Source organism: Myotis lucifugus, unplaced genomic scaffold, assembly GCF_000147115.1.
Source record: "Myotis lucifugus unplaced genomic scaffold, Myoluc2.0 scaffold_380, whole genome shotgun sequence".
Taxonomy (NCBI): domain Eukaryota; kingdom Metazoa; phylum Chordata; class Mammalia; order Chiroptera; family Vespertilionidae; genus Myotis; species Myotis lucifugus.
This window is the reverse complement of record NW_005871428.1, coordinates 144813-156441: the sequence shown is the minus strand read 5'-3', so window position 1 is coordinate 156441 and position 11629 is coordinate 144813.

The following is an 11629-nucleotide window of genomic DNA, read 5'->3' as shown; positions in this document are numbered from 1 at the left end:
CAGCGGGGAGCAGACTAGCTGCAGTCGGACAATCTTTAGCGGCTGCTTAGGAGTCAGAGGAGGCTTCACCACACGCTGTACTGGCAGCCATCAGCCTGGCTTGTGGCTGAGCAGAGCTCCCCATGTGGGAGCGACTGACCACAGAGGGCAGCTCCTGCATTGAGCGTCTGCCCCCTAGTGGTCAGTGTGTGTCATAGTGACCAGTCATTCCCAGTCTTTCTGCTGTTAGGGTCAGTTTGCATATTACCCTTTTACTATATAGGATAGAGGCCTGGTGCATGGGTGGGGGCCGGCTGGTTTGCCTTGAAGGGTGTCCTGGATCAGGGTGGGGGTCCTGCTGGGGTGCCTGGCCAGCCTGGGTGAGGGGCTGATGGCTGTTTGCAGCTGGTCACACCCCATTCAGGGTGGGGGTCCCCACTGGGGTGCCTGGCCAGTCTGGGTGAGGGGCTGAGGGCCGTTTTCAGGCTGGCGGGTGACTGAAGCTCCCAACCTCTCCTTTTTTTCTTTTCTTTTTTTTTCCTGAGATTTATTTACTTTCTATAATTGAAACATTGTTCCCGTCACTGGCGATCCCAGCTCTGAGACCGCGGCCAGCTGAAAGCAGGTATCTGGGGTTTGTTTAGCTTCTATAATTGAAACATTGTTGCTTTCGGGCTCAGAGCCGGGCCGCGGCAGATGGAAAACCTTGGCTTCCTCCATCACTGGAGCAAGCAAGCCTCCTGCTCGCTTCAGCTGCGTGGCTGCCAGCCGCCATCTTTGTTGGCAGTTAATTTGCATATCACCCTGATTAGCCCATGGGAAGCGTAGCGGAGGTACGGTTAATTACCCTTTTTGTCTTTTATTAGATAGGATTCATACCCATGCATATAAAGATGTGTGTATATCATAAATAATTTGTTCAAATATGTTTATTGAAGAAGAATTTCACTCAATTATTGGGTATAGAAACATGTTCTACAAATTATCAAAACCAGTAAGAGAATGGACAACGTGAAGTCACTTGACAGTTTCTCTGCCTGGTGATCTTTCTTTCTTCCATCTCATAGTTTCAAACTCTTTTTCTCTCCTATGTCTCAGTGCATTATTATTTTCTCGGAAGGAATAATCAAATTTTTAGCTCTGTAGAATGAAAGTTTTACTCTTTTTCTTTAATGAGGACTTCACTAAGCAGGGCAAGGAATTTGGGAGAGAAGACGACATTCCTGTAGCACACAAAATACCAATACTTGTGCTGCTACTCATCTGGGCATGAGAAAGACCGGGGTCATTTTGCTGATTTTATGTGAAAGACAAAAATGCCAGGACTGGTATTACATTCTGTCCAGATGAACTTCCTGTCCAGATTAACTAGTAGTGACTACCAACTTTATATGTCTATAAAGTTGGGCTCATTTACATAATTACCTGTAAATATACAATAAGTCCAAAAGGTAGGAATCATTATTCCCATTTGAATGAAGCATAGCTCTCCCTTAGCGATGTTAAATGCAATAGTACAGGTCCTTCTCCAATAAAGACTTGAGAGTTGAACACAGGTCTACATTATCAACCTGCCATAGAACCAGAATGAAACTTGTTGATTCTATATAGGAGAAGATCTACTTGGCTCTTTACTATGGCTAAGAAATAAAAATATGTCTTATGCATGAAAAATGCAATGTCTTCAGTTAAACTGAGTAAGTGTAAATTAAAAAGCTTATTAAATCAAACCTCAAAACCATATATTGGTTTTATGTATTTTTTCCTTTAGCTATGTTCCTTAAATTTGAGGCATTGAAAGAAGGTCCACAAGCATATTATCCTATATAATAAAAGAGAAACATGTAAATTGACTGTCCCTTCTCTATGCTCACCAGCCAATCAGGAGTGGGTATGCAAATTAACCTGACAAAGGTGGCAGGTTAATTTGCATACACAGGCACCAGACGGAGAGCAGAGCAGGAGAGCCAGCAGCTTGGGGGGATGTGGCTCCCTCAGTCACTGGGTGGAGAGCAGAGAGGGAGAGCTGGCGGCTTGGAGGACTTGGCAGAGTGGGAGGCCATGGGATGGAGACAGAGCAGGAAGGGAAAACCAAGAACTCGGGGAGCACCAGGAATTCTGGGAATAGTAGTTCTGGTGGCATCCCCCGGACCCAAAGTGGAAGCCCAGAGCACGGGGAGCACCAGGAATGCTGGGAATCGTAGTTCTGGTGGCAGACAGATCTCCTAGACACTAGAGCAAAGTGAGCCTGGAGCAAGTCACTGTTGCAGTGGGGGATTGAGGGAAAGCAAAGGTGAGAGATATAAGTAAAATCAGAGTGTCTAGGAAAAATGAAAAGTAAGATATATTAAAACTTCCAGGAAATCTCCACCAATGAAGCAAAGAAAAAAATGCCTCTATTATTCTGTGAGCAACAAACCAAACTGAGTTGGGGTCTCAGACAATTCACTCATGTGATTGCAAAGACAGACAGAAACTCCCTGATTGGAGAGGGCTCCCCTGAGGGCTCCCAGATTGGAGAGGGTGCAGGTCGGGCCGAGAGACCCCCACACCCCCCAGTGCACGAATGTTATGCACCGGGCCTCTAATCTCTTATAAAAACTCTTCACTTTTACTTTTTTAAATATTTTTTTGAGAAATAGGAAGGGAGAGGGAGAGAGAGAGAAATATTGATGTGAGAGAGAAACATCCATCAGCCACATCCTGCATGCCCGCTACCAGGAATCAAGCACACAACCCAGGCATGTGCCCTGACAAAGAATGAATCAGTAACTTTTTGGTGCACAGGACAATGTCCAACCAACTGAGCCACACTGGCCAGGGACAATTTTACTTTTAGTTTTTGTTCCTCTTATAGGTAGCTTGTACAGGAGTCCTCTGTGGCTTTATGTTGGTTCTTACATTTATTTAGGAGTGCCATAATAGTCCTTTAAAATGAAAACTATTTATGTTTTTAAAGTCCAAAAACCTGAAATATAAGAAAAAAAGACATTTTTAAAAAAATCAATAAGCACTTTAGAGTTATATTAATTCATAAGAGTGGAGTCTGATCTTTCCAATCTTTCTATATCCCTGCAACACACCATAATAATACCCTCTCCCCCAATTGGCTTACGTGGACTGTTATTGGGTACATGGGCTGGTAATACAGCACAAGCAGCTGTGTCCAATAACTACTTATTTTGTGAGGTGATGGTCACTTCACTGTAGACCTCCATATACATTAATTATTATCCAGGAATATAAATCAAAAGACTTTCAAAATGGCCAATATATGGATAAAAAAATGAGAGTTATCAGGATATAATTTAAAACTTATAATAGAGTTTAAATATAATTTCAATTCTTTATAATTAAGAAGAAACAAGACCTGTTTAAATGAGTAGGTTAATTGAATCTTAAGAAATAACATTTCCTCCAATCAAAAATAATTCACTTAATTTTAAGCACTTGGAACATTTGCAATAATAACATGAATGTTTAACCTAGGAGATTAAAGAGAAGTAAAAAGAAGATAAAAAGGCAGAGCTGAGGGATTCCAAGATGGCTGCAGAGTAGGTTTTCACTCACTGCTCCCAGACCCAAACTGGATTCACTATAGAGCAATCAACCTGAATAACCAACTGAAGGCTCGCTGAGCTAAAATATAGTAACCAAAGATTTACAGAAGAAGCCACATAGAGGCTGGTAAGAAGGGCAGAGACATGGCTGGTGGCTGAGGACCAAAGGGATATCTCGGCTGCAAAACTCCCTCCCCACAGGACCATGGAAACTCACCCCCCACCAGGATCCCCAACCCAGAGCAACAGAAACGAGAAGAGGAGCCCACATAGCATCCGGTGGGGAAAATCAGAGGAGATTCAGTCTGACTGGGAGAGAAGACCCAGAGGCTAGAGACCCAGACAACACCTTCCCAGGGTCCAGCACTCCTATTGGTACAGCACCAGCCTGGGGAGTGCACTGCCCAGTCCTCCAGCCACTGGTAAGGCCACTCTGCCCTGTTCAGATCCTGCAGAGGGGTCTGTTAGCTGCACCCAGCAAAGACCTTTGAAAAGCTCTTTTTCTGAAGAAGCTCTTGGCAGAGACTCAGGTAGTGATTGAACTGTGATGCTTTGGAAAGGGGGCCATTGTTACCCACCTCCAGCACACAGCTGCTGACTCCACCCACCTGTCAAATAATTCCCGGTGGCCCTGCCTTTCTGAGTTCAATCTCCTGGGAATCAGAGTGCCATGTAGAGCTAGGCCTTCCGGAGAGGGTCTCCCAGGGAGGCTTTTGTCTGGGAATCAGACAGTTGGGTCTGGGTTGTGTTACTACATCACCAGGGATTGGGTGGGTGGTGGTGGTTACTCTTATCTCACCCGGGATCTCAGTCGGTGCTATTCCCCCAATGGGAGACACATGTCCTGCCTTTCCAGCAGCCAGGGGCCCCGCCCTGCTGACCTCTGCACTTAGACATTTGTAGTGTGTCTCCCTCAAAGGCTACTGTTTGGGACCTGGATGAAGTTAAGTATGTCTAGTTTCATCACTTTTATTAAACACAGTAGTGGAAGCCATGGCAATCAGACAATAAGAAGAATTCAAAGGCATCCAAATTGAAATGGGTGAAGTAAAACTGTCATTATTTGCAGATGATTTGATATTGTACTTAGAAATATCCTAAACACTCCACCAAAAAACTGCTAGATTTAATGAATTCAGCAAAGTAGCAGGATATAAAATTTATATTCAGCAATATTATACACCAATAATGAACTATTAGAAAGAGAAATTAAGAAAACAATCCCATTTACTATTGACACAAAAAATAAGGTACCTAGGAATAAATTTAACCAAGGAGGTAAAAGACCTGTACTCAGAAAATTATAATATACTAAGAGAGATATTAAGGAAGTTGCAAATAAGTGAAAGCATATACTGTGCTGATGGATAGGAAAAATTATCATCACTGAAATGTCTTACTACCCAAAGAAATCTACAGATTCAAGGGATTCCTATTAAAATGCTCTTGGTATATCTCATAGATCTAGAAAAACATTCCAAAAATTTATATGAAACAACAAAAATCCCAAATAGCTTCAGCAATCTTGAGAAAGAACAAAGTTGGAGGTATGACACTACCTGATATCAAATTTCATTGCAAAGTCATAGTAATCAAAACATGACATTCACATACAAACAGGCTTATAGGTAAACAGAACAGAATAGTGAGCACAGAAACAAAACCATAGTTTATGGTCAGTTAATATTTAACAAAGGAGGAAAATACATACAATGGTATAAAGAAGGTCTCTTCAATAAATGGTGTTGTGAAAATTGGACAGATTTATAATAATAAAAGCATAGCAGGCTAATTAGACCAGACGTCCTTCCAGACAGTCTTCCTTCCAGACAAAGCCACAGAGGGTGGGGGCCGAGGCAGAGGTGGCAGAGGCCCCGGCTGCAGCAGCGGGCAGGAGCCGGGGCCAAGGCCCTTGCACAAATTCCATGCATCGGGCCTCTAGTACATGAATAAAAATTAAACTAGACCACCAACTTAAGCCATACACAAGAATAAACTCAACATGGATTAAAGACTTAATTGTAAGTCACAAAACCATAAAAATCTTGGAAGAAAATATAGGCAGTAAAATCTCAGACATTTCTCATGACAATATATCTTCTCAGACAATGGAAACAAAGAAAAAAAAATAAGCAAATGGGACTATATTAAACTAAAAAGATTTTGCTCCACAAACAAAACCTTCAATGAAATGAAAAGGAACCCACTGAATGGGGAAACATATTTCCCACATCTAATAAGGGGTTAATTTCCAAAATATATAAAGAACTTACACAAGTCAACACCAAGAAGACCAACAATCCAATTAAGAAATGGGGAAAGTTCCTGAACAAACACTTCTCCAAAGTGGAAATGCAGATGCCAATAGATACATGAAATGATACTCAGCATCACTAATCATCAGAGAGATGTAAATTAAAACCACAGTGAAACATTACCTGACACCTGTTAGAATGGTTACCACCAATAAGTCAATAACCAAGTGCAGGAGAGAATGTGGGGAGAAGGGAACCCTTGTGCACTCTTGGTGGGAATGCAGACTGGTGCAGCCATTGTGGAGAACAGTATGAAGTTACCTCAAAAAATGAAAAATGAAACTGCCTTTTGACCCAGCTATTTAACTTCTGGGAATTACAAAAAATATATGCACCCCTCTTTTCATAGCAGTGTTGTTTACAATAGCCAAGATCTGAAAAAAATGCAAGTGTCCATCAGTAGATGAGTGGATAAAAACGCTGTGGGATACATCTACATAGTGGAATATTACTTTAAAAAAAAGAAGAAAATATTACCTTTTACAACAGCATGGATGTACCTGGAGAGCATCATGCTAAGTAAAACAAGCCAGTCATAGAAAGAAAAATATCATATGATCTCACTTATGTGTGGAATCTAATTAACAACATAAACTGACAGGCAAAATAGAAACATGGAACAGACTGACAGCTGTCAGGGGGAGCTGGGTGGGGGGACTGTAAGAAAGAAGGTGGACAGATTAAGTAAAAAACCATATATGCATAACATATATAAAAACATATATACATACATAATACACAGACAGCAGTGTGGTGATAGTCATAGGGGAATGGGGTGCAGACGAGGTGGAGATGGCAAAGGGGTAATGGATGGGGACTGAAAGAGGCTTTGCTTTGGGCGATGGGTGCACCATGCAGTGTGCAGATGATGTTTTGTTGAGTTGCACATGACACCTGTATGGCTTGGGAAACCAATATCACCCCAATAAATTCAATAAAATAAACAATAAACTTTTCAAAATTTGGGAGCTGGTACAGGAAGAAAAAGGCAGTTTTGAAACTTACAGATAATGTGTCCCTCCAGAGAGATATAGAGAGACTCTGCTGGAAAAGTCTCCGGGCAGGAAAGAAATTTGCTTATATTTGGGTAAGAAGCCTGGCTATGCCTTCCCGTCTCTCCTAGAGGAGGATTACTCATATTTCAGATACTTAGTAATTTTTCTCCAGAGGTTAGCATGGGCTGACGTGCAAGAGTCCATCACAGCTAAGAGTCTCTTAATTTTATGCTTTCTTTTCTGAGGTATATGTGAGTGCATTACAATTTGGGGATCAGAGCATGGAGACCTATGCAAGAAGCTGCTGTGGCTACTGTTTTTCATGTGAGTAGTAGCCATGTATGTCTATGTTACTCTGACCTAGGAGTATTGGCTCTGACACACATGCATGCAGGCACGTGTATGTGCAGTCTCTCCCTATATTGAGTGACAGCCTCAGCCAACCATATACTACAGTTTTACTCATTATTAGAGAAGCTTATTGTTATGGTTTGAATTGTGTCCTCCCAAACTTCATGTGCTGAGGGCCAAAGGCCCAGTACCTCACAATGTGACTTTATTTGGAAAGACAGTTGCTGCAGGTTTAATTAATTAAGAGAAGGTCATTAGGATGGACACTAATCTAATTCAACTGATAGGCTCATAAAAAGGGGAAATATGGACACAGAGACACACACAGGGAGATGGCAGGTGAAGATGAAGACAGAAGTCAGAGTGATGCTTCTCCACACCAAGGAATGCCAGGCACATTACCAGAAGCTGGAGGGAAGCACAGAGCAGAGTCTCAGTCTTCAAACCCTGCTGACACTTTCATCCGGGACTTCAGCCCTGGGACCGTGACATGTCACCTTCCTGCTGTTTGAGCCATTTTGTATGGCAGCCCTACCAAGCTAATATATCCATCAATGCCTATTTACACAGCTGCTTCAAGCACAGGTATCCCCTGTTTCCAAAGGGGATGATGTGGTTCACTAGACAACAGACTTTCCTCCTCTCACTAAACAGTGGACACATCTCGCTCCCTGTGCTCCTGTTCTGAACCCTCTACCTCTGGGAGATTTATGCTGCCAAGCTGTGGCTCTCCCTACCTGGCTGCTGATGTGGCAGCTGTAAGGTTGAGCTAAATGTCAGGGACACCTCTTCTTCCTTTAATGTGGGTCCTAGGGGGTCCAGACTATGATGTGCTTAACACATATCCTTTCTCTCTCTCTCTCTCTCTCTCTCTCTCTCTCTCTCTCTCTCTCTCCAAACTAGGGGACTCAGAATCAAGTCACCATTCCTGGCAAGGGAGTGAACTGCAGTAGGGTTTTGGGCTGGTATAGAAAAAGACCTAAATCCAGAGTTAGTCAGCTATGTGCTAAGTCCAGCTTGGCATTGCTTCATAGATCAAATCACTTAGCATATCTAAGCATCATTGCCCCTGAGGACAACTGACTTAACAATAACAGTTTAATCCTTTCTTTTTTAAAAATATATTTTATTGATTTTTTTACAGAGAGGAAGGGAGAGGGATAGAGAGTTAGAAACATCGATGAGAGAGAAACATTGATCAGCTGCCTCCTGCACACCCCCTACTGGGGATGTGCCCACAACCAAGGTACATGCCCTTGACTGGAATGGAACCTGGGACCTTTCAGTCCGCAGGCCTATGCTCTATCCACTGAGCCAAACCAGTTAGGGCAACAGTTTAATCCTTTTTAACAAATGCCAGTGAACTCAAAAGAGACAATGCCTGTGAAAAGTTTATGTTACACAAGTATGTATAACAATTTTTAAAAATCTAATTCTCATTTTTAATATTTTTGAATTAAAATAAATGTTCTTCCTTTAATTTTTATTTAATTTATCGGTGTGACATTGATTAATAAAATTATTCAGGTTTGAAGTTTACAGTTCTAAAATACATCATCTGTAGATGGTATTGTGTGTTCACCACCCCAAGTCAACTCTCCTCCTGTCACTATCTTCCCTTTACTCTCTTCTACCTCTCCCTATCCCTTTGCTCTTGGGAATCAGCAACTGTTACCTGTGTCTATGAGTTTTTTCTTTTTTTTCTTTTACTTAATCCCTTCTTCTATTTTACCCAGCCGCACCCCACCTCCAAACCCTTGCCTTCTCTGACAGCTGTCAGTCTGTTCTCTGTATCTATGAGTCTGTTTCTATTTTGCTTGTTTGTATATTTTGTTCATTAGATTTCACATATAAGTGAGATTATATGGCATTTGTCTTTCTCTGGCTGGCTTATTTCACTTAGCATAATGTTCTCCAGGTCCATCCATGCTGTCGCATAATCCAAAATTTCCTCCTTTTTTTATGGCTAAGTAGTATTCCATTGTATAAATGTAACACTGCTTTTTTTTATCCACTCATCTGCTGATGGGTACTTGGGCTGCATCAAATCTTGTTTATTGTAAATAAAGCTGCAATGAACATAGGGGTTTACATATTTTTTGAATCAGTGTTTTGGGTCTCTTTGGTTATATTCCTAGAAGTGGAATCACTGAGTTAAAAGACATTCCATTTTTAATTTTTTGAGGAAACTCGATAGTGGTTGGAATGTTTGATTCATAATCATTTTTATTTCATACAGCATTTGATATTTTCAACTTCGTCCTCTTTTTATAAACACTTCTCTGAATTTCTGTGGCACAATATATTCCTGGTTTCATTTTACTTTTTCAATTCCTCTTCACGGCCACATTCACAGGCTTATCTTTCCTGATGTGAACATTGATATTAAATGTTGACGTTTTGAAGATTTGGTTTTAGGCAATTACACCTGAGAGTTTTCTCCAGGCTAGCCCACCCGTATCCACAAATCATCACCTGTGCCCCGATAACTTGCAAGTGGATATCTCCACACCAGACCTCTTCTATTAACTGCACACACAGTTATCCACTGCCCACTTGAAATCTCTTCTTATATTATTCAAAGCACCTAAAACTCAAAATATCCAGAAGCAAATGTGTGATGTTTCTAATTAAGCTTTCTATTCTAGTGTTTAGGTGTCTGTAAGACCATGATATCCCTAGTTACCACCCAGAAGTCTAAGAATTCTATTATCCATTTCTTGTACCCAGGCCATCATATTCCTGTACATATTAAATTCTGTATTAATATGCTTTAGCTATACCTAACAAAAATATGTCCATTTAAGTTTATTTAAAATTCAAGAATTTTTAATGTCAAATAATAGGAAGACCTCAATAGGAGAGCTCCAATGCGGGTTGAGTCAGAGGTGACTTGTAAAAATCAATGCTCATCTTCACTTTTCTCTCTGCTGTCATTAGTCCATCTGCCTCATCCTCCAACTATTCCTATAATGATTGCAAGAGTGCTGAAACACATTTCAGGCTTACATGTAAATCCAACCATGTTCAGTGGGGGAAAAGGCCATCTCTTCTCAAGCTTTGCTTCTTAAGAATGCAGAAACATGTCCACAGAAGCCTCCCAGTGGCTTCTCCCATACACATTATCTGCCTGAATTATATTACATGTCCTGCCTAAATCAATTACTGGCATGGGAACTGGAACCAGCTTACCCTAAAGCACGGAGGAGGAAAGATACCTGAACAAAATTCAGAAGATGGTACAGAATAGATTTTAAAAGGGAGCAAAAGTATTTGCATCATTTATCAAAAGTCTTTCAAAACTGTTGATTCCTTTCATCTCAATCCCAAGCACTTGAGGGAGATGTCATTGCTGCTTATCAGAGATTGGCCTCTTGTCCTGTGGCCTCTCCAACAGGAGCAGTGGTCTTTTGCTTGGACTGATAAACACTCTCACAAGATGTAATAGGCTTCTCCCTGCACAGAATTTACATAGCATTAAGAAAAAATAGAAGGTAGAAAAACACAGCATATATAGCAACAGCATAGGGATCATAACCTCCATGCAATTTCCAATTTCTTAACATGGCTCTACACTTGGCATGAGTGTTTCCTGAGGGAAGATGCCAAGAGGGTGTGAACACCGTTGTCTGAGGGAAGCATCAACTGTGGCATCTTTAACATTTTGTACATTGCAAAGCACACAGCTGTGTCTGGAATAAGTGCGTAGCTCTGAAAACCCAGTGCAGCTGCATCTCAAGTCCAGGTTATTCTTTGAACCATCTCAGATACAGATGCTGGGCTTAGTGCTTAGCAAGCTCAGCAGAGTACCATACACCTCTATATATTCCCTGAGTTCAAATTGCAAGAAAGGTACAATCATGTATCAAAATGCAGACACCATGAGGCCTGAGCAGGATTTCCCAGCCTCAGCGCTACTGACATCGGGGCCAGAGGATGCTTTGTTCTGGGGAACTGTACTGTGTGTTAGAGGATGTTTAGCAGCATTTCTGGTGTCCACCCACTAGACGCCAGTAACAGCCATTCAGTTGTAATGACTCACACTATTTCCAGTCCTTGCAAATGTCCCCTTGGGGGAAAAACCAATCCAGCTGGGAATGACTGTGTTAGAGAAAGGAAACAGACCTCAGCTCACTTGTTCATTCCAGTGTGGTGCTCTCTCTCTTCCCTTGAAGTTAGTCATGGCACAAGAATTTTTTAAATAAAATCTGAGCAGGAGTTACATAGTCAGTTCCTTGAGGAAGTACTTAGAAGGCAGTGTAAAATTCCCCATTCTCCCTCATCTGCTTAGGACTTGTGAAATCTTCAAGCAAATGTAGTTGGGATGGGACGATGCAGCCTGGAACAATATGCCTGGAGGCCAATGACAGGCGCGGAATAAGTGACAGAGAAACCTTTGATTTTTTCATGTCCGTGAAATTTGGGGGTT